The sequence below is a fragment of the Felis catus genome, chromosome D1 (assembly GCF_018350175.1).
Source record: "Felis catus isolate Fca126 chromosome D1, F.catus_Fca126_mat1.0, whole genome shotgun sequence".
In the NCBI taxonomy this organism is placed as follows: domain Eukaryota; kingdom Metazoa; phylum Chordata; class Mammalia; order Carnivora; family Felidae; genus Felis; species Felis catus.
In genome coordinates, this window is record NC_058377.1 from 13,734,534 (window position 1) to 13,758,471 (window position 23,938).

The 23,938-nt window shown below is 42.4% G+C and overlaps 1 long non-coding RNA gene across 1 annotated transcript in view; it reads right to left on the reverse strand.

Moving 5' to 3' along the window:
- LOC123380345 overlaps positions 1–23,938 on the reverse strand; it is a 111,220-nt gene that overhangs the window by 45,431 nt on the left and 41,851 nt on the right. The window lies entirely within an intron of this gene.

Sequence of the window (23,938 nt, forward strand, 5' to 3'; positions counted from 1 at the left end):
AGTTGAGAATATCATTAAGTTGAAAATGCATTTAATACACCTAAGCTATTAAGCATAGCTTAGTCTTGTCCACCTGGGACGTGCCCAGAACACTTACATTAGCTTACAGTTGGGCAGCATCATCCAACACGAAGCCTATTTTATAATAGTGTTGAATAGCTCATGTAATTGATTGAATACTGTACTAAAAGTGAAAAACAATGGTTGTGTAGGTGCAGAATGGTTGTCAATGGATCGGCTGTTGGCTCTTGAGACTGTGTGGTTGGCTGGGAGCTCTGTTTCTGTCCACCATCACAAGACAGGACCCGACTGCATAGTGCTGGCCCTGGGAAAGATCAAACACCAAAATCCAAAGTATGGTTTCCACTGAATGTGGACCGCTTGCACACCATCATAATGAAGTTGAACCATCTTGAGGCACCTGGGTGGCTCAGTTGGTTAAGGGTCCGACTCTTGATTTTGGCTCAGGTCACGATATCACAGTTTGTGGGTTTGAGCCTCGTGTCAGGCTCTGTGCACAGAGCCTGCCTGGGATCTTCTCTCTTTCTCTCTCTCTCTCTCTCTCTCAAAATAAATAAATAAACTTTAAAAAGTTGAACCATCTGAAGCCAGGGGCTGTCTGCAGACCAAGACTTCTGAATCTGGTTAGTGGGGACCTAGAGCGCTGGTGTTTCTTGGAAGCCGGGCTCCCATCAGACTGCCCCCAGGTACAGGCTGCTCCTCCCTCCCTTGCCACTAGCAGGCACTAGACCTTTTAAGCTCCTCTTTGCCAGAAAGAGCTTTTCTCTGCTTCTCCCATACGCAGCCCCTGCCCCAAGCCATGGCTGTCTGAATCACCAGCCCTGGGAAGGACACACCTTCTTTCAGAGACTTCTATGCCCAGGCTGACTTTTTCAAGAGGGAATTTGTCTCAGTGTCTTCAACTGAGGAATTAAAGTGGTTTCATTTTAACTATGGGGGTGCCTTACTTAACATATTAAATAGATTACTGGAAGGTTGCAAGTAAAATGGGAAAAAAAGAAATACTCTTTTAAAAGCATAGAGAAAGTTACTATGTATTTAAAAAAATTTTTTTAATGTTTACTTTTGAGAAAGAAAGAGACAGAGCATGAGTGGGGGAGGGGCAGAGAGAGAGGGAGACACAGAATCGGAAGGAGACTCCAGGCTCTGAGCTGTCAGCACAGAGCCTGACGCGGGGCTCGAACTCACGAACTGTGAGATTGTAACCTGAGCCAATGCTGGATGCTTAACTGACTGAGCCACCCAGGTGCCCCAAGAGAGTTTCTATTTAAAGCAATCCTATGATAAATCCTTTTGCAAAGAATTCTTTGGTCCTGAGCAACAGATTGGCGGTTTTATCATTCAGCTGGACACTTCCACCTAGATGATGATGATAATAATAATAATAATAATAATAATAATAATAATAATAATGTTGGCTGTAATAATGTAATAATGGCTGGTTGGCTATTTATTGTGTGCAGTGTATCTATATTTATGTATATGTATAATTTTCCTGTCACAACGTTTGAAATCCTATAACATCCCCATTTAACAGATAAAGAGACTGAGGCATAGAAAAATAAAGTAACAGCCAGTAGATGAAGAAATTCCCAATGGTTTGCTAGCAACTCAAAGTCAATGTGCTTAACACCAAAATTGTCATATTCTGCCTCAGTCTGTTTGGACTCGCCTTTTCCTTACTTTGTGTCTACCGCAACCCTCCCAATTACAGGCAGAACTCAACCTTAGAGCACAGTTTTTCTCTCCGCATGCCTTTTCCTGCCCTGCTCACTCAGGCAGTGGTCAAGTTCTGTTGATTTGACCACTATTCCACTTCCGGTCGCTTACATGTTCCTTTACTCCTCCTCTTCTGCCCCCACTCCCGACGATTACCTCTCTTATACTCTACAGCAATAGTTTACCATCTGCTACTCATCTCCTTGTGTTGTCCCCACCTGCCACTGTTTGCCAGAATGACCCCCCTAAAGCACTAGACTCCACATACTGTGTCCCCTCCTCCTAACTGTTCAGGGTACCCTCCTTACCCTGGCAGGCATGGCCCTCCAGCATGTTCCCAACCTCTTTCTTCATTCTCTGTATCTACTGCCTCCTACCCCATGGAGTCCTTGCCCTGCACGCTCCCGCCTCACCCCTGCTTCTGCTATTCTCTCTGTTAAGGCAGTAGCAGCCCCCGCCCTCCCTTCTCCCTTTGCTGCCATTGCCCCTTCCAGAAACAACTGACCCATCACCTGGTCTTCCAGAGAACTCTCTCACTCTCTGGAAGACCCACCACACTTGGCCCTGAATTATAAACTTGATCTATATCTTGTTTCTCTTCACTAGCTACCTAGGGGCTGAGATCTCACTTATTCAATTCAACCACATGCTTTGTGCATTCTAGGATCCCTTAAATTTCTAGGAGCAGAGCGTGAAAAGCCTTATTTTACATGCAAAGAGATTGCTGGTCAGAATGTGAAATGATTTGCTCAAACTCCAAGAACCAATTCTGGCTCTGTAACCAGTGACACTCAGGCCACTGCATTTCCCTCTACCACCCAAGAGCTTCCTAAAGTGTCTTCCATCAGAACGTTGTCCATACTGTTCTATGACCCTGTGGGATTCTACTGTGGTTGACCCAGTAATTTTTGCTCAGGATCCACCTGCAGTTCAATGGGAGAGACAGACATATTGTCCAGGGTCGTCATCTGAAGCTCAGATCCCCTGGTAATGGATAGACTATGGACTCCTTTCCTCTAGCAGAAGGGGTTGGGCTTTAACTCATCTTCTCTGAGAGTGGAGTCCCTCTTCTCCCAGCAGCCAGAATCCACCTTTTTAAAGGTCTCCAGGTGCTAACAGCTGGCACTCAGATAACTCCCTACACAGTTGGCGTTTACACTCGGGCTGCCTGGCACCTGGGTCTTGCCTGTTTATCCTGCTCCTGGAATGTTCTGCTTACACTGGAAGGAGCATCTTTCTACTGAAGCACAACCCCACAGTCTGATCCACACCACCTTGACCCACAAGACCCATGAGCCTTCTTTTGCTGGTTTTGACTTGTACCTTTCTCCAATAAAGGTTGCTCCTTCAGCTTTGCCATGTGATATTATGATGTCCGCCTTCCCCCACCTTGACCCCCTCCCCCAGTCCATTTTCTTGCCTTTCTTGGCAGTGAAACACAATCAGCAGGTCCCCTACTAGAGAGCCTTAAGGGTCCAAACAGAATTCCCTCCCTCTTTCCTTTTGAACTTTTCCATCTCCGGAAGGGCCATTGGTCTCCTACAGGTCCCTTTATGGTTATCAGGCTGCTCTCAGATAACCAGAGAGCTTTAGAAGAGAGAATTTTGGGTGAAGATGACAGCGGCGGGCCAGAAGCATGTAGCTCACATGCACATCTCTCCTCTCAAACACCCCTTACGATGGCACTTCCCCCTTTATGTAGTTGCCAACTTCTGTACTCTCAATCCTAGCATAATCACTGAAAAAGCAGGGAGAGTGTTTATTTTGTCCATTACTGTACCTTAGAATAGTCCAGAGTCATTAGAGTGGCCTATAAAGCCCTACCGATTTGGCCACCCCATCTGCCTTACCTCTCTGACCTCCCTTCTCCTTCGTTGTCCCGTGCTCACACTTGCTCCAGACTACTGTTTTCTGAATACTGCAGGCCCAATGCTACCTCAGGGTCTCTACACTTGTTGTTGCACCTGCTGAAACACACTTCCTCCCAGATCTCTCCAGGGTTTGCTGCCTCTCTTCCTCCCAGGCTTCTGTCCAATGTCACTCTTCACATAAGGCCATTTCTGATTGCCTATTAAAAATGCTACCAAATAGGGGTCCCTGGGGGGGCTCAGGTGGTGAAGAGTCTGACTTCAGCTCAGGTTATGATCTCACGGTTTGTGGGTTCAAGCCTCGTGTTGAGCTCTGTGCTGACAGCCCAGTGCCTGGAGCCTGCTTGAGATTCTGTGTCTCCCTCTCTCTGTTCCTCCCCTGCTCGTACTCTGTCTCTGTCTCTCTCTCAAAAGTAAACAAACATTAAAAAATTTTTTTTAATGCTACCAAACATACCCCACTTTTGTTTTTCTCTGAGGCACATATCCACTAACATGCTGCGTATTTTACTTACTTATTTTTCCTTTCTCTCTACTAGAACATAGGCTTTATGAAGGCAGGAATTTTTGTCTGTTTTCTTTGTTGCCTGCCCTACCCCCTGATACCCAGAATAGTGCCTGGAACATAGTGAGTGTTGAGTAAACATTTGTGGAATGAATGCATGAATCACACTAAGAATCAGAGCAGGCTCCAGGCCTCATTTTGGTCTCTGCTTATTTTTCTAGGGTTTAGGGAACTAGATGTGCGCAAGACTTGCCATGGAAGACTGGACTTGGTGTTTTTATTCTTCTTCACTTTGATTTCCTTTCATTTCTTACTAAACCACCTAAATAAGCTGGTATGATTAAGAAGTGCCTTCCTTCCCAGCATCACTTAGTACAGAAAAATATTTATTTGGGTCTGATGTTGGCAATACATCAAAATCCAATAATCATACCATAGTGCAAATGCATTGAGGGGTGTGAGATCCATAATGTAATAACATGTAATCTGCACATCAGGATCACAAAAGCAAATCTATAATTTCATTTTATTTATTTTCTTAAAATGTGACAACCCCACATGTTGTTTGAGATGATGGAGGTTGGGACAAACAGAAATGCGGGAGATTTACGAGCTATGTCAGCCAAGTCTTGGGGATTCCTCCTTGGTCCGTGCTTGGAAGATAGGTCTGAGCAATTTTCCTTTACTGTGGCAATATCTCATCTGAATTTGGGAGAAAGACCCCCGACCTGTAAGCATATTAGCAGTCCTGTCTCTTTATGAGCGTGTAGATTTCCCACAGTGTGCACCTCCTGGGTCTTGGGAACCGGTTTATTGGCATGAGCTGTTTGAGGCTTGGATTGAGCAGCCTGTGTGCGAGAAAGCTCTAATGTGGTCTGTGCAACGTGGAGGGTGGGGGACAGTCTGGGAGATTTGAAACAGCAGCAGACTTGTCTTACTGAACAGTAAGCAGGAGCCTGATGAAATGAAATAATGCAGAGCAATTTCAAAGGCCTCTGAGGTGTGGTCTCAGAATCTGGGCTGGGCAGATTTGAACTTACCGCAGGGTCTTCAACACCCAAAGGAAACTCAGCCTGCCTCTCCCCCAAGACTTCTGCTCTGTCTTGTCACTGCTCTGAGTTGGCTGTCCCTTGACATGTGACTTCATGTTAAAGGCAACAATGACCATCATTTATGGATACATGGCAGGAATTTTCTAACACTATCTCATTAGCCCACAAGGCAGGTGTGCGGTCCCAGATTTGTCCAGGAGGAGCCTGTGATTCAAAGAGGTTGAAGGAGGATGAAGGAGGTTAAGTGTTAAAGCTAGAACCTGAGCCCAGACCTGTGTGGTTCCAAAGTCTTTGCTCCTTCTACTTCATTGTTTTCCGGTCACCAGACTTGTCATCAGTACTGTCTTTAGCCCTGTGCAGGCAGGCCCTGGGCTCCATGCTTCCAGGGTGATGGTACTGGCCTTTCTCCCATCCTACTGTCCCCACATCTTTGGCATTCACAGGATGAGACCACCCAGATCGCACGCCCCTCATTCAAGACCAAGTTTTAGGTCCTCGGGGCACCCAGATTTCCTTCTTAAATAGCCCTGATCTCACTTCCAGGGTCTGCACAGTCCTCTTTTCAAGGTCTGTTGGTGCCCACCCTTTGACTTGAGGGTAGCCAAAGACTGGCATTTTGAAGGCAGGACAAGCAGATGGAGCTCAGACCTGTGGTCTGGGGTCCTCACACACATGCACACAAAGTTTCTTGTTGTATAGGATGGAGCCAGGTGTGGGGGAAGGGGATGGATGGGCCCCAGTCAGGCTACTTCCCCGGTACTTTGCTGCAGGTTCCCCACATGCCATGCTTGCCTTTTTCACCACTGTGATGAGCTGAGTGCGTACAGCCTTTGCACCGTTGTCACTGCGTCCATTACATCCTTGGATAGTCACTACGGCTCCATGTGATTGGAGGAGTCAGAGGGTGAGGGGTGACTTCCCAGGTGGGAATCACCCTTAGGTGCGTCCCCCGACCCCTTCTCTGCACCCCCGATCTCTGTCCCTTGCCTGCCCTGGTCTGTCATGCTTCTGTGGCCCCTCTTCTTTCCCATGATGCTCCATGCACAAACCCTGAAAATGATCTCTATCTCACGGACGGGCTCTTTAGACCTTAGCTCTACAACCCCACCTCCAGTTTAGCCAACCTGACAGCTGTATTCCCGACAATATGGAGGACTCAGGGAGTCTTCCTCCACAGGCTGGCTGCGTACTATCTGTTATTTGCTGGTCAGATCACAGGGAAAGTCAGCAGCTGAGAGAGAGACTGTCTGCAGTAACCAAACACTGAGCATCTCACCACTGCCCTCTTCTCCCTGGCTCTCCCCTACTGGATCCACATGACCTGGGCGGTCATGAAGCAGGAGCACCTGGCTGCAAAGAGATCCCCTGAATCTCAGAGCAGGCCCCTCTTGGAACGAAAGAAACTGTTCAGTGAGTGGGGTGTGGTGCTACAGCCAGAATCAGTTTACAACCCAGGTTTTCCCCAGAGACCTCCCTCCTACCTCTTCACCTGTACCTTTCATCAAGGCCCTCATTAAACTCAGCCCCAGTAGACTGGTTTCTTCTAGATCAGTCCACACACTCAGAATCTACGTCTTGTCTGTACCATTTTCCTTGCTGAGAAAGTCCATTCTTTCTTCTCTCATTTTGTGTGTATTTGGCCCATTTTTCAAAGCCCTTATCAGTTGCAAGTCATACCATTTGAGGTGTGGTTGAAGAAACTATAATTGTTCAGTCAAGAAAAGAAGACAAGAGAGAAGAAAGACATCAAAAGCTGATGTAAAATCAAAGAGCTGTGCTCTGGAAGAGGTGGCTCATCTAGTACATGTGACCCCAGGAGGCAAAATCAGAGCCACCAGGGAAACGGTTCAGCTCAATGTAAGACAGATCTTCCAGGTGGTGGAAGAAACCAAAAAACGGAGCAGAATGACTTGAAGAGTATCAAGTTTCTGGTCAGGAACTGACGATGTTCACCAGTGGGTCATTCAGGGGGGCTGATGAAGGTGAAATTTAATCACCAAGAGTAGAGTTGGTCTACATGACTCCTACAGTCCCTCAAACCCGGAGATCTATAGGTTTCTAGTGTCACCTCCTCTGGAAGTTCTTTAATCGCTGCGAGCTTCTGCACAGCTTAGAACTGAGGCTTCTATATTCAGTCTTTCTTATTAGTTACCTTAAGGAGCGTAAAAACTTGAAGTTAGGGGCCATTTCTTAGATAGTTGTTCCTCCTCAATCTAGGAGGGTGGTTCAATAAATGTGTCTCTTTAAAATAATCACTTTTTCTTATTGTAAAATATATTTACACTAAGGAGAGTTCAGAAACTATAAAATATCAGGAATAATACAACAAAACAATCCATAATCCGGGAATAGCCACTGATAAACATGTTCACCTATTTCCTCCCAGTATCTAACACAGATTTATTTTTTTGAAATGAAGACAAACTTACGGGGGATCTTTGTATTTTTCTTTTAAAAATCTTTTTAATGTTTATTTAGTTTTTGAGAGAGAGAGGGAGACAGAGCATGAGTGGGGGAGGGGCCAAGACAGAGGGAGACACAGAATCAGAAGCAGGCTCCAGGTTATGAGCTATTAGCACAGAGCCCGACACGGGGCTCGAACTCATGGACTGTGAGATCATGACCTGAGCTGAAGTCAGATGCTTAATTGACAGAGCCACCCAGGTGCCCCTGTATTTTTCAAACTCAAAAGAAAGTGGCTAACCAAGAAGCTCACTCAGACCTCTGGGATGGTATAGGTTGGTCCAGAACTTTCTGCTTTTGGTGCCTCGTCCGAAGCAGGAGAAGGAAGGAGCTCTCAGATCACCATGGGCTACTGTTTATTCCAGGTGAAGTGTCCAAGAGTCACTCAGTCATTTTTGTAGACTGTGCTTCTCTTCCAACCCAAAGATACTCCTTGTGGTCAAAAGCGGCTCTCATTCTCCACAGTTACCAGGAGGTCTCCGCAGGGAGGATTAGCCTGGCTGGAGATGTGTGAGTGAGTGTGTGTGTGTGTGTGTGTGTGTGTGTGTGTGTGTGTGCATGCGTGTGTTTTCCTTTCTCCCTAACTCACTGAGAGCTTGGCAAGGCCAGGAGAGAGGCGCCTGATTATTTTTAGCCCCTTGTTCCTCGGAATGGATTGTGCATAACAAAAGAATGCTAATGCTCAGTGTCTTTATGAAAGCACTCGAGTTCATCAGCTTTGCAAAGAAGTGAAATTAAATCAAGATTTAATTGGGATATGCATGTTTTATTCATGCTACTAACCACAGGAGAAGCCAGCAAGCTGAAGGTAAAAAAGAGGGGAAAAAATCTTTTGAAAAGTTGTTTCTCTCTGATTAAATAGAGATAGTTTCCAACTTCAAAGGGAGCAGGCCTTTAATGTATTTTAAATGCTCAACTACGCTTGGCCTGGCCAGCCCTGCTGCTGGTGGGTGACGGCAAACCAGGCATGCCCTGCTCCCGCCTTCATGTCTGGCCTCTAGAAACAGCTATGCGACTCCTGGTCCCACCTTCTGTGCTCCCGTATGAGGTCCTACAAACAGCTGTCCTGGAACCTCAGGGAGAGGTGGGCATAGCTCAGAGGATCTGCAGTTACCCCTTGGAATGCGAGCACCAGCCTCCCCCCCACTCCCTCCCCCCCCCCCCCCCCCCCCCCCCCCCCGCCAAAGTCTGAAGGACATATAACATGAGAGAATAGGACTTTTCTCCTTCATTCTTCCGTGGACGAGGATGCACTGAGGACTTAGCTATGTCAGATACAAAGGTAAAACAGTCCCAGCCTGAGCTTCTTGCATCTAACAATATAGGACAGGAGATTAAACAAAGACCTTAAATAACGTGGGAAAAAGAGAGAGAAAGGTAAAGGTGGCCGGAAAGGTTTCAGATGCTTTGAGAGATCAAAAGAAGGAGCCCGCTCCATAGCGGGAGCAAAGAGAGCTCTGCAGAGGAGGTGACATTTGAACTAGGTTAGAGGAACGTCCAGAATTTCTGTGTGTGCAGATGGGGAGGAAGTTGTCCTGAGCAGTGAGTCTGAGTCAAGCTGGTGGAGACAGAAAGCTGCAAGCATGTGTAGGGGTCGACAAGAGTCTAACTGGCTATGGTTTGTGACGCACGTGGTAAAGCAGAGGGAGAATCTGGGGATCTGCTTCAAATGAAAGCATGGGGAGCCTTAAACTCAGGCTGAGCAGTTTATAAAATGAAGGGAGTGGCTCAAGTTCAGAGGAGTGGCTTAAGTTCAGGGGATAGACGGCTCTTCATTTTCATGAATTCAGATGCCCATACAACTGGAAGCAATTTTCAGAATCATCTAGTCCAAGGACTGCCCCTCCTGTGGTTCACCACCTCCTGTGACCATGGCAGACATCACTCACCCATCTTGGTGCTCTTTTATTTTGAAATCAGAAGGAAGCTTACAGTGTTTTTGCAGGAAAAAAAAAAAGGCAAACTGGTTGCCACTGCTCCATTCTGGCTATCTGAATTTTTTCCCTGCCACTCTTTGATATTTCATACTCCCAAAAATGCCTGCATGAATTGGATGGGACAGGTTATTTTAGCTTCCCATAAAAGTGGGATAGGTTATTTGGCTCTAATTAGCCACTGAGAAAAAACTACAAGTCCTCTTCAAGTATCAAATAGGTAACAAGATAGCATGGAATTATCAAGAAATTTAATTAAGGGAAAATGTGAGAGGTAAAGATCACACAGAAGACATTTTTGCTTTAAAAGCATGGGCCAGGGGCGCCTGGGTGGCTCAGTTGGTTAAGTGGCCAACTTCAGCTCAGGTCATGATCTCATAGTTCATGAGTTCAAGCCCAGCACTGGGCACTGTGCTGACAATGTGGAGACTGGAGCCTGCTTTGGATTCTCTGTCCCTCTTTCTCTGCCCCTCCCCCACTCTCTTTTGCTCTCTTTCTTTCTCTCTCTCTCTCTCTCAAAAATTAAACATTAAAAAAATTAAAAAAAAATTTTTTAACATTGATTTTATTTTTGAGACAGAGAGAGACAGAGCATGAACAGGGGAGGGTCAGAGAGAGGGAGACACAGAATCCGAAACAGGCTCCAGGCTCTGAGCTGTCAGCACAGAGCCCGACGCAGGGCTCGAACTCACGGACTGCGAGATCATGACCTGAGCCGAAGTCGGCTGCTTAACTGACTGAGCCACCCAGGCGCCCCAACATTAAAAAAATTTAAAGAAAGCATTGACAATTTGGGGAATTCTGAACTTTTGTTTGAAGTCCTTATGGATGGAAGATGACAGAAATCAAAATCTAAGACCTGTACGAGGTTTGAAGTCTAATAGGTACTGTGTTCCACAAGCTGGTATAAATATGAACCAAAAGGAATCCAGCCTTTTTACAGATTTGTAGTTCCGTTTCATGTCTCCTGGGTTCAGGGATCCTCAGGGCATGAACTGGGTATGAGGTGGCCCTATACCGATTCATGGCACTTGGAGGAAGGAATGGAAATTGTCTCCATTTTATCCTTGAACCTCAAATATTACAAATAATTATTTAAAATATAACAGGTATCATAAAATCATAGATATCCAAGTCAAAAGAAAAAAAAAAGCCATAATGAGTGCAAAAAGGAGAAACAACAAACAATAGAAATGTATCTTGTACCTGCAGGGACTTTAGTATTAAAATGATCAGACATACATTACACTGTAACTTATGCTTACTCTGTGTTGCGGCTTAGATTCCCAGGGAAGCTGGGATGACTCTGAGATGGACATTAGAGTTTAGAAGGTTTGCTGGGTGTCAACACCTGATGGGGGAAGGAAAGAAAGCAGGATTGGGCAGAGGGAGCTGTCAGGCTGGTCACCATGGCTTCAGCCAATAGCAGGAGGGGCTCTGAAGCTAGGATGGCCCATCAGAGATGCCCTGAGTTGGAGATAGGGAGTCAGGTCTTTAAATTCTCATGACAACCAGTCTTTAGCGATAGATCACCTCTGGAAGTAATTTCTTTTCAACCAGGGCAAGTTTCAAAGAGACTGTCAGATAGTAAGATTCCCATCAGCTGAGTAAATTCATTCCTTAGTCCTGAAAGGCAGATGGGCATGGCAGCACAGCATCCGTGACACTGTTTAAGGAATTAAGAAAGAAGTGCGAATAAATGTGTACGAGCAGGAAATGATAAAGATTGGCTCGTTACATTTTTTATTAAAAAAGAACTTCTGAAAATGAAAAATCCAACTGCCCAAATTAAAAATCCAAAGAATGAATTTCACTGCAGGATTAAACAAAGTTAGAGAAAAAAATTAGTAAGGTGGAAAACATGTCAGAAGAAAACAGACTATGTACGTCATGAAGAGACAAAAAAAAGTACAGAATGCCAAAGGGTAGTTAAGTTATATACAGATGGAAGAAGAGAGGATAACATAAATTTAATCTGAATCTCAAGAGAGGAGAGAGAAGACAGAGTAGAAGAAACAGGTGAAGAAAGCATGGATAAAAATTTTCAGGACCAATGAATGTCGTGAATCCGCAAATTCAAGAATCCTTATAAATCTCAATTCAGACAAAGAAAACACTTAGCTACATCAGAGAACACCAGAGAAAAAAAGGAATTCTTAATAATGGTCACGAAAGAAAGGCAGATCGTTTCCAAATGGTCGAGTTAGACTAGTTGCTGACTTCTCAACAATAATAAAGGAGGCTAGACTACAGAAGAATCATGGCTTCGATACGCTGACAAAATTTGATAGCTAATGAAAAATTCTATACCCAGTAAAAATATCTTCCAACAATGAGGATAAATAAGGACATTTTCAGGTAAGCAAAGCAGAATTGTCCTCAATAGACCCTCAGTAAAAGAAATTCCAAATGATGTATTTCAGGCAGAAAGAAAATGATTCCAGATAGAAGGCATGAAATGCAGAAAGGGATCAAGAGGGAGGAAGGTTCTCAATAAGTGAGTAAACCCACATGAATGTTGAATGTACAAAACAATAACAATATAGTCTCGCAGTTTTTTTTTTAATGTTTATTTTTTTTAGAGAGAGAGCATGAGCAGGGGGAGGGGCAGAGAGAGAAGAGAGAGAGAATCGCAAGCAGGGTTCATGCTGAGTGTGGAGCCTGACATGGGGCTCAATCCCACAAACCGTGAGATCATGACCTGACCCAAAATCAAGAGTTAGACACTTAACAGACTGAGCCACCCAGGTGGCCCTGTAGTCTTGCAGTTTAAATTTATAAAAATGTAGAATTATTGGAGATACTGTATTGTGTTCTAAGGTCTTTATATTGTCTGATATTGGTAAGATATTCATATTTGGCTTTGATAGTTTAAGTACACATCTTGTATTTTTAAGAATCTATTGGTCACGCAGGAAAACGGAAACAAAGTATTTCAAGAAGGCAATAACTGGGGCGCCTGGGTGGTTCAGTCGGTTAAGCATGCGACTCTTGATTTCGGCCCAGGTCATGATCTCACGGTCGTGGAATTGAGCCCCACCTTAGGCTCCACTCTGGGGAGCCTCTCAATATTCTCTCTCTCTCCCTCCACCCCTCCCTTCCCCCTCTCTTAAAAAAACAGGAAAAAAAAAAGAAAAAGAAGAAAATAATTTCCATGGTAATATTCTTTGCTATGAAATCTACATGGTGTGGTATTAATATAAGCACTACAGTGTTCTTTTAACCAGTGTTAGCATAATATGTCTTTTCCTATTCCTTTATTTTTTTGTAAAATTTATTATCCATTCATGATAATAAGAAAACACTTAGCCAAGTAGGAATGGAAGGAAACCTCTTTCTTTTCACAGATTATATTTACCAAAACCTATAGCAAACACCATACTTAACAGTGAAGCTCTAAAAGCTTTTCTTTTGAGAGCAAAAACAAGACAAGAAATTACACAACTCCGCTTCCATCAATTCAACACTGCACTAGAGGTTTTGGCCAGCACGACAAGAACCTCCCCCGACCAAATGATTGAAAAGGGAAATAAAAGGTCATCATTTAAAAATGATACAGCCTTGCATAGAAAATTCTCCCTACTCCCCCCCCCCCAAATCCACAGAAACATTTTAAAACTGAATAAGAGTTTTAACAAGTTTATTGGATGCAAAATAAATATAAATTTTTAAAATGTGTTAGAATATTTACTATAAAGATGGGATACTTAAGTGTGTGCTGTGTTGCTGCTGGGACGAGAGCAAGCCAAGCAACAGACTCTTCATACAGCACAGACGCGAGCACCACAGAGCATTAGATAAAAGACACACTTTTCAAAAATGGTGCCAAGACAATTGGATATCCATATGAGAGAAAAAGAAATTAGATATCTGTCTCATATCATACACCAAAATCAATTTCAGATAGATTAAAGACCTGGTTATGAAGTCAAAATTATATTGCTTTCTGGAATTTCAGTTCCAGAACAAGATACCATAGATTGGCTTTTTCCCTGCTCCTCCTCTCCAAATATAACTAAATACCCAGAAATTATTAAGTAGAAAATGATAAAAAGAACTCTGAAAGCTGGAAAGAAAAAGGCAGACTGGCTAGAGACCCCAGGACTTGAGCAATGACTATTGGTGGGTGAGTTCCCTGGGTTTTCTTTCTATTTCTCACCTACCCTTGAACTGGGCACTGGAGAAGCCTAAAACCCAGAACCACTGTCAGGTGGACATAGGAAAGAAAAAAAGAAAAGAAAAAAAAAGGGGGGGGGGGAAGCCTTCTGTCTTTGGCAAAAGGCCAAGAAAAAGGTTAATCCCAAGAGAGACCTAGGGGGGGACCTGAATTTCTGCTCCATGCTTGGGGATCCAGCAGGGTAAACAGCCACCTCAACCCCTTCTCCACACCTGGGACCCTGGCGGGTGGTTCCACTGGCTTGCAACAGCAGCAAGAAATCCCCAGACCATCCAGCTTGGGCTCCATAAACCAGGCTCAGTGAGTGGTCTAACCCATGTGCAGCAGTGAAGCCCTAGGCTGCCCCATTCCCTGCTGCACAACTGGAGCGCTGGTGGGTTATCCCCTCCAACAGCAGCAGCAGTGAAACCCTATGTCTCTCTGTCTTCAACCTAGTGGCAAAAGACACCCAGGCCAAGGGTTTTTCTCTTTTCGAGCAAATGTCTCCCAGTAACAGCAGGCGGCTTTAGGAAGTAACTTCTGCCACTCTAGACAGTACTGAGCTTTGAACAAGTGTCCTCACAGCACAAGAAGAAACAAAGCAAGCCAAGTAATGTTGCAAGGACTCAGAAAACTAAAGTTTCATTAGAACTGAAGTCACACAAGTAGGGCAGAACGCATATGCTAAACTTTAAAAGGGTAACTTTCCGCTAAAATAAATTTGGATGGGATCAAGAGTCCCCTAACGTAACAACCAAAATGTCTGGAATACAATAAAAAATGATTCTTCCTACTAAGCAACCAACAGGCCCACAACTTGAAAGAGAAAAGACAATCAACACATGCTAGTCCCAAGATGTTGGAATTATCTGACAAGAATTTTAAAGCAACTCCCATAAAACTGCTCCAGTAATCAATTATAAATTATCTTGAAGTAATAAAAATGATAGAAAATCTCAGCAACGAAATATAAGTTATAAAAAAGAACCAAACAGACATTATAAAAGTCAAAAATACAATAACTTTAAAAAAAAAAACCTTGCTAGATGGAATCAAATACAGAGTGCAGATGACAAAGCACAGAATCCATGAACTTGGAGATAAATCAATAGAATTTGTTCAATCTGACAATCAAGAGAAAATAGACTGAAAAACAAAAAAAAGAATAGTCTCAGGGATTTATGTAACAAATCATATTGTTGGATTCATATTGGAGTTCAAGGAGAAATAATAGCTGAAAACTTTCCAAAGAGGTGAAAGGCAAAGACCTACAGATCCATGAAGCTGAGTGAACCCCAAATAGGATAAACCAAAAGAAAACCATAAAAAAACACATCATAATTAAACTTCTGAAAGCTAATGAAGGAGAAAAAATATCTTAAAAACAGCCAGAAAGAAATGATGCATTATCTATAAAAGACCACCAATTTGAATGACAGAGGATCACTTATTTTTCAGTTCTTTTTTTAAAAATTTTTTTTTAACATTTATTTATTTTTGAGACAGAGAGAGACAGAGCATGAACGGGGGAGGGGCAGAGAGAGAGGGAGACACAGAATCGGAAGCAGGCTCCAGGCTCTGAGCCATCAGCCCAGAGCCCAACGCAGGGCTCGAACTCACAGACCGTGAGATCGTGACCTGACCTGAAGTCGGACGCTTAACCAACTGAGCCACCCAGGCGCCCCATTATTTTTCAGTTCTAAAGAAAAGCAGGGTCAACCTTGAATCTGGTGGCAGCAAGCTTTTTTTTTTTTTTTTTTTTTGTAGACACAGACAAGCTTATTATAAAATATTTATGGAAACGGGGCACCTGGGTGGCTCAGTCGGTTAAGCATCCGACTTCGGCTCAGGTCGTGATCTTGCGGTCGGTGAGTTCGAGCCCCGCGTCAGGCTCTGTGCTGACAGCTCGGAGCCTGGAGCCTGTTTCCGATTCTGTGTCTCCCTCTCTCTCTGACCCTCCCCCATTCATGCTGTCTCTCCCTGTCTCAAAAATAAATAAACGTTAAAAAAATAAAATAAAATAAAATAAAATAAAATAAAATAAAATAAAATAAAATAAAATAAAATAAAATAAAATAAAATAAAATAAAATAAAATAAAATAAAATATTTATGGAAAGAGAAAGGCTCCAGAGTAGCCAAAACAATTTTGAAGAAGAATAAAGTGGAGAGACCCTCTCCTATGTTAAGTCTTACTATATGGCTAGAATATTCAAGAAACACAGTACTAGTAGAGGGATAGATACATAGATCAATGCCACAGAATAAAGAACCCAGAAATAGATCCACACAAAAATATCTAACCAATTTTTAACAAAGCAAAAGCAACTAATGGAGAAGGGATAGCCTTTTCAGTAAATGGTGCTAGAGCTACCCTCTACACAAAATAGACCTTGACTTAAACCACACATCTTATATACAGATATCAAGGCAAAATGAATTTTGCAAAATGACCAAATTCTAGGTAAAAAGCAAAGCAGAAAACCTTTGGGTTCTAAACCTAGACAAAGAGTTCTTAGACTCAACTATCAAAAGAAAAATATGTAAAAGGAAAGAATAATAAATTGGCCTCATGAAAATTAAAAATTTTGCTCTGCAAAACACTCTATTAAGTGGACAAAAAAATAAATCAGACTGGAAGAAAATATTTGCAAACCACATGTCTAACAAAGGACTTGTATCCAGAATACATAAATAACTATCAAAACTCAACATTAAAAAAACAATCCACGTAGGAAATGGGCAAAATCCATGAACAGACATTTACTCAAAGAGCATATACAGATGACATATAAGAACATGACGTCTGACATTATTAGCCAGGAGAGAAATGCAAATTAAAACCATGAGCTAGCACTACACACCTATCAAAATGGCTAAAGTAAACAAAAGTGATAACACCAAATACCGGCAACGATGTAGAGAAACTGGTTCACAGGTATATTGCTGGTAGGAATGTAAAGTGGTACAACCACTATGGAAAATAATTTGGCATTTTCTTTAAAACAAAAAAGTAGACTTACATTGGACCCTACATTTAGGCATTTACTCTAGAGAACTGAAAACTCATTTTCACACAAAAGCTTGTACAAGAATATTCAGAACAGCTGTATCTGTAATAGCCCCAAACCAGTAACTACCCAATGTCCTTAGTTAAATGGAAGATTAAATAAGCTATAGTTACATTCATGTCATGGGTTACCAGCAGCAGTGAAAAGGAGTGAACTTGATACTGTAGCATCTTGGATGAGCCTCAAGGAAATTATACTGAGTTTTTTTTTTTTAAGCCATTGTTTAAAGAATATGTGTTTCATAATTCCATTTAAATAGCATTCATGAAATAGCGTACTTACAGAGATAGAGAATGGGTTCATGGTTACCCAGAGATAAGGATGGAAGGAGGGAGGATACCTGTAAAGGGGACGCATTAGAGAGTCTTGCGATGATGATATGGTTAAGTACACTGATTGTGGTGGTGGTTCCATGAAGCTACACATTTGATAACATTGTAAAGGGTAATACAAATACACACCCATATGCATAGATACATAAATGAGTGCATGCAAAGCTGGTGCAACCTGAGTATGTTGTATAGATTGTGGTAACATCAATTTCCTGGTTGTAATAATGAACTCCAGCCATGCAAGGTGCTGACATTGAGGGAGGCTGGGTGAAGGATGCATGGGACTTCCCCATACATTTTTCTTAGCACTTTCTTCTGACTAAAAGAATAAATTTAAAAATTATATTGCTTTTAGATGATAAAATAGAGTACCCTCATGAACTCAAGGTAAGGAAGAATTTTTTAATGAGATACAAAAAGTACTAGGTATAAAGGACATTTCCTCAGTGTCCCATCTAACTCAGACTCTTTGCTGCACATAATATTATTATTTATCTTGAAATCTCCTTTTGAAATTATTTTCTAGCTTGGCTTCTACGGAACTTAAACTTACCCAAATTTTCCTTTTGTCTCTTGGACTTCATTACTTATTTGATAAACAAATATTGAGCACCTATTAGGCACCAGGACCTCCTTTAGATGTGAGATATAATAGCAAACCAAACAGATTTTTCAAATTGATAAGCCTCCCATTCTGAGAGGCCTTATGGTTTAGTGCAAGTTGGTGGATGAGAAGACAAAAAAGTGTGTAAGTAAATAAGTAAAATATGGCATGTCAGTGGTAAGTGTTATGGAAAAAAAATCATCAATGGGAAATAAGATGTTAAGGTGGGAAAAAATGGGCAGTTTTAAGCAGGATGGTCAGGGAGGTCCTGGTGGAGGCATGTTTGGACAAAGAATCGAAGGAGGTGAAGACTGCCGTGAGGAAATCTGTGCTTTCACGAGCCCTCCGGTGATTCTGATACCCACTGGTTTAAGAAACACTGCTCTAAATGATGTGTAAGCCATCTGAGAGCCTCGAGCAAGACACGAGAATGACACAATCTGATTTACCTCGGGGCTTCGGTGTTGGAAATACTTTGTAGGAAGAGCAAGGATGGACCCAGGCTCACCAGGCAGAAGGGTGCTGGGTTGATCCATGGGTGGGGGGTGGTGACAGTCTAGGGCCATAGTGGTGGAGGTGGGAGGGGGTTGCAGTCACAGATCCCCAAAGGCTCCTCTCTCCCTGTGAATTGTTTCCTTTGGAGCCGGTCACATGGTTTCACACATAACTCCCACAGAGAAGACACTCAGACTCATGCATTGGCAGTCTACAGGCTCCATCCCTGTATTGCACACCCTCCAGGATACCTTGTAAGGAAATGTCACCACACTCCCACTTAGTGGGGCTACTCCCAAAGAAGTTTAAAATTTCATTTTCTGGACTCCATTATCCCTCCTAGGACTTATCAATCCCTTCATATCTAGGAGTAAGGTCACTCTGACTCCAGAGTCCATTAAAAATATATATATATTATATGTATATATTTATATATGTGTGTGTGTATATTATACATAAGATATAAAATATAAAATGTATATATTATATATAATACAATATATATTATATATATTGTAATGATGGTAACATCATAATTCCTGAACTTTACCAAAAATGGCTTGTCCTGAAACCAAACGTTCTAGGATTTTTTTCTTGATTCCTTACCTGTAAGATCGGGAAGCTTCCAATCTTAGGAAGCATCTTCCCAGGTGGATAAATTCTGCAGGATTTTACATATATATATACACATATATATGTATATGTAAATACACATATATATGTGTATATGTATAAATATATATATGTGTGCATATATATATAAACATACGTGTATATATATACACATGTATATGTATATATGGATATGTAAATATATATACCTATATGTGTGTATATATATATATATATATATACATATGTATATATTTTTGTCATCTGTTATCCCAAGAACTGAAGCCCCAGCGAGGATGACAAGTCTGTCATTTTCCAATGGTGAAGTACGCTTTCCAGGGAATGGTGGGGCCTGATGTTCATGGGATCACTACAGCCAGTGAACTGGCAAGCCCATAGTTGGTTTGGTTTATAAATGTTGGCAGTGACAGGGGATGAGGATGCAAAGAATGTTTATAAGAATTACACGCATCTCTGAGTGTTGATTTATTTGATCTTTTTGAAATTAATCTTAGAGTTTCTACAACATGTAATGCTAAACACGTGTCACTTATTTTGAACTTAACACAGTGCATGGAAATGTTTATAAGAATTAGAGGCACTTCAGAGTCTGTCACGGGGACAGACTATTGACACAATCTGCTTATGCCTTCTGAAAATTGTATTTAGTCACGGACAACTATATGTTGCTCTTTTAAGAGTTCAAGCGCTGAATCATTATTGTTGTGTCTAAGAAGAATGAGACTGTTAATTGTGTTTACAATAAACTATGTGAATAAATAAACAGAGTATGTTAGTATTTTATTATAACTGTTAGTATTTGTAGAAGAGCATTCATTACCCTGGGTACAACTCGTAGATTCTTTTTCTCATGTCCAGTCCTATTGACTGTTAATAACTGTTTGGAGCTCTATGAGAATTTGAAGACAGTCTGGTTATAGCAAAAAAGGGTCATGTTTGGTATGAATTGTCTGCTATCGGTGGGGGTGCCACAGAAGGGGTGGCTCTGGAGCCCCATAATGTCTAACCCTTCCATGGAAACAAGATGAATCAACTTTATTAAGATAAATTCAGGATTTCCAAAATTAAAATATTATACCCTATAGGTCCTCTGTGCATATCCTTCCTTACAGTTAGTCTGGCTTCCTTGTTGTCCCACACAAAAATAATGATAATTTGGTCTCTGAGCACTTGCTAAAAGCGACCACCCCAGCTTGAAATGCCCACCATCCTCCTGTCTATTCAATTCCTATCCATCTTTCAAGTTGTGGTGCCCATCCTCTATAGATTATGGAGTCTTTCCTGATTACCCTGATCCTGCTCCTGTAACACTCCTATTCTTGATTTCCTAGAAACTTTGTCTCTGTGGAGACAAGAACCATAATATCTCTCTTAAAGCAAAAAAAAAAAGAAAAAATAGATAAGATATTGAGAGTTGGGTAGTGCTGAAAAGTCTGGAGGAGCATGTTTTAGACTGGGCTTCTAGAAATAATTGTAAAATCCTGCAGAATTTATCCACCCGGGAAGATGCTTCCTAGGATTGGAAGCTGCCCAATCTTAGAAGTATGGAATTGAGAAAAAAACCCAAAAAAACAAACAAACCCTAGAATGTTTGGTTTTGGGGACATGCCATTTTTGGTCAAGTCCAGGAATCAGGATATTACCACCATTATGGCTTGTCTCAAAAGCCACATCTATCCTGCTAGAGCATATGGGGAAAAAAGGGGCAGGGGGGATGCCCTATGTTCAATATCTTGGCATCCAAGAAGCTAGTGAATGGATTCTGGAACGTGTTGCACAAGTGCCATACGTCACGGCCCTGCTTGCCAGCAGAAGACAACAGACACCTGTGAGGTGGTCCCACCTCTGCCTTCTAGATCTTGCATGCGTTGATGTAATTGCCTGAACCTAAGTCTTAAAATACACCTGAAAGAGCCTGGGAAACGTATTTTTTAGTATTTTACCATCTAACATACAGGAAGGCCCACTATAGAGAGGGTGGGATGGACGTGGGACACCCATGTGCCATATTGATCACATCCATCACAGATCACTATCTTCAAAGTTGCAAATCCAGTCCTGCCATTTTCCTCTTGAAAACCATCCATTGCCTCTTACGAGCCCACAGCATGAAGCCCTAACTCCTTAGCAGGGCATAGGAGGCTCTCTGCTGCTCTCTATTGTGGAGGACAACTTATGACATAGTAACAAGACGACAGGTGAATTCAGAGTCATAGGTGATTGTCTATGTACTTATCTAATATGTTTCTAAAAAGAAGATGGTGACAGAAACAAAAGTGTTTTTATTTTTCCCTTAATTTCCCCAATTTAAAGAAATCTAAAAACGAGGATATCACCAAAGAACCAGGGGAAACATTTCCAATAAAAGTAGAAATCATAGAGCCACTGATAAACGTTAGAGTGAGGGAGGAGGTCAGAAGAGGACTATCTCAAAAAGGGTGACATAAGAAAGTCATGATTTTGGTTACTTTGCAAAACAACAGAGTGGGGAGCTCTAGTGGCCTGCAGCTAGAAAAACCATCCTAGTCCTCCCTTCATAAAAAAAGCCCTATTTAACATTTGTACTTAGGGTTTTCTGATGCTTTAGGACACATCATGCTAATGGATGCACAAAATAAACCGAGATTAAGCACAGGTGCTCACAGACACAGTTCAAAGCTACGGCGGCTTGATGCTGACCTGAGTGAACTGGGCAGGGCCACTCTCCATGCTCGGGGTGCCCGTTCTCTCTATGGCGTTCGCCGCAAAACAAACACTAGATGCTATTTTTGCTGTTTCCCTTTATTGTAAAAGTGAAAAAACTCTCTGGATTTCTTGCAGGTTCATGAAAACAGGTACTAATGTAGGTCTTTCATCAAAGCAAAGTAGCCTGATGCAAACTTTTAAAAAGCAGGGATGCCTGTCTCTGTTGCTTTCTATAGCTGCTTATGATCCTGTAGTTCATTTTTATGATTTCCTTTGTCTATTACCCATTTTGTATATCTCTTGAATTTATTTTTTTAAGTTTACTTATTTAGAGAGAGAGAGAGAGAGAGAGAGAGAGAGAGAGAGAGAGAGAATCCCAAGCAGGCTCTGCACTGCCAGCACAGAGAATGATGCAGGGCTGGAACTCACAAACTGTGACCCAGGAGCCCCCATCCCTTGACTTTAGTTAGCAACTTCACTAGTTGGGATTCTGTTCGGGGTGTGGTGGCGCTCTTGACGCATGCCTTCATTTCTGAAGGAACTGAGCGATTGACCCTGCCTGCAGAGACCTTCATAAATTTTCACGGCTACAGATGAGACCACTAGAGGTGTCTCAGGAGAGCCCTCGCATTGATTTCCTTTCTCTTCCCTGCTCCTCTTTTGCAGCAGTGACCTTATTTCATCTTGATACTAGGGATCAACCATCCCCTCTAACATTGCAAAATTACTTTTTGCATCTTCTCTTGGGAACACGAGAACCCCAAAATGTCTGGGAGGTCATCACAATTTCCAGTTTGGTGGAATAACTTTTGTGTTCTTCCCTGGAAACATTCCTCTGCTGACAGGTAATGTAGCACTGTGGTTCAGGGCAGGAGCACTGAATGTAAACTGCGTGTGTTCAAATTCCAGCCCCACCATCTACGTCATTGCAGCTGGGTTGCCTAATGTACAAAATGTACATAATGTAAAAAAATGAAACAACACAGCACTTTACTCACAGGGTTGTCATGATGACTAAATGAGTTATTCCACGTAAATCATACAGCACAATGCCTTGCACGTTAAGTGTGTGTTCTTAGCTACTACCTCTGAGTGTTAAACAAGGGAGTTACAAGGACAGAAAACAAGCTAAGAACAATCCAGGAGATCACTAGGTAGAACAGTGAGCCTTGCACAACCCCTCACCACCCCCAGCTCACACCCTTTCACTTCCGTTTTGCACCTAGGATTATGTTAGTAGGGGAAATAGCATCATGAAGTTGTTGCTTATTCACAGCACAGTGTAGTCCAATCTCCCAAGATTATTCCATGACTGGCACAGATTTTTTACAAAAGTCCATATCCTTGTTCTATCGGGCTATTTCTGGGTGACAGGACATGACTGGACAATGAATCCCATAGGGGTTGGCCCATTGCCTTCATTCTTTTCTGTAAATCATAATGGAAGGGTGCAGTGCCATTGACCCACCAACACGAGGCTCTATAGTCACCTTGAGATATGATACTCCACCATATGACAGGGTTGTCCCTTCTACACACTGAGGAGGAACAGTCCTTATTCTTAGTCTCTGTTCCTACCAGCTTCTTTTTACATGGTTACACGGACCTGGGGTTTCATGTGTGAAATAGTACTGTTATATTGTTTACTTATTCGGAACATAGACTATGTGCCAAAGAATAGAATCCCAACACACACTTGCTTTGTTCATGAGAATTTGAGCAACGTTTTAGTTTTCAATTGCTGCCATAAAAAATGACCACAAATGTGAGGTCTTAGAATAACACACACTTGTAATCTCACAGTTCTGTAGGTCAGAAGTCTGACATGGATCTCACATCACTAAAATGAGTGTCAGCAGTGCTGCGTTTCTTTCTAGAGGCTCTGGGGAGAATCCATTTCCTTGCTGTTGACAGAATACAATTCCTGGAGGTTGTAGGAATGAGGTCCTCACTTCCTTGCTGGTTGTCAGCTGAGGGCTGTTCTCAGCATTTAGAGGCCTTTGCATTCCTTCCCTTATCCTCTAATTAATTATCCATCTTCAAAGCCAGCAATTGTGGGTTGAGTTCCTTCCACACTTTCAATCTCTCCTGCCTCTTCCATTACATCACTCAGACTCTTCATCCAGGAAGTATTCTCCACGTTTAAGGAAACTCATTTTACTAGATTGGGTCTACCAGGATAATACGGGATAATCTTCCCATCTCAAGATCTAAAACCTTAACCACACCTGCAAAGTACTTTTTGCTAAGTAACATAATGTATTTGCAGGCTCCAGGGATTAAGGCATGGGTATCTCTGGGGTGGGGTGGGGCATCATTTTGTCTACCACAAGTAGGCACTGCAATGGCAACGGCTGGAGAAGAAAGCTGACTGAGGTTTAGCTAATTCTCTACAGTGGGA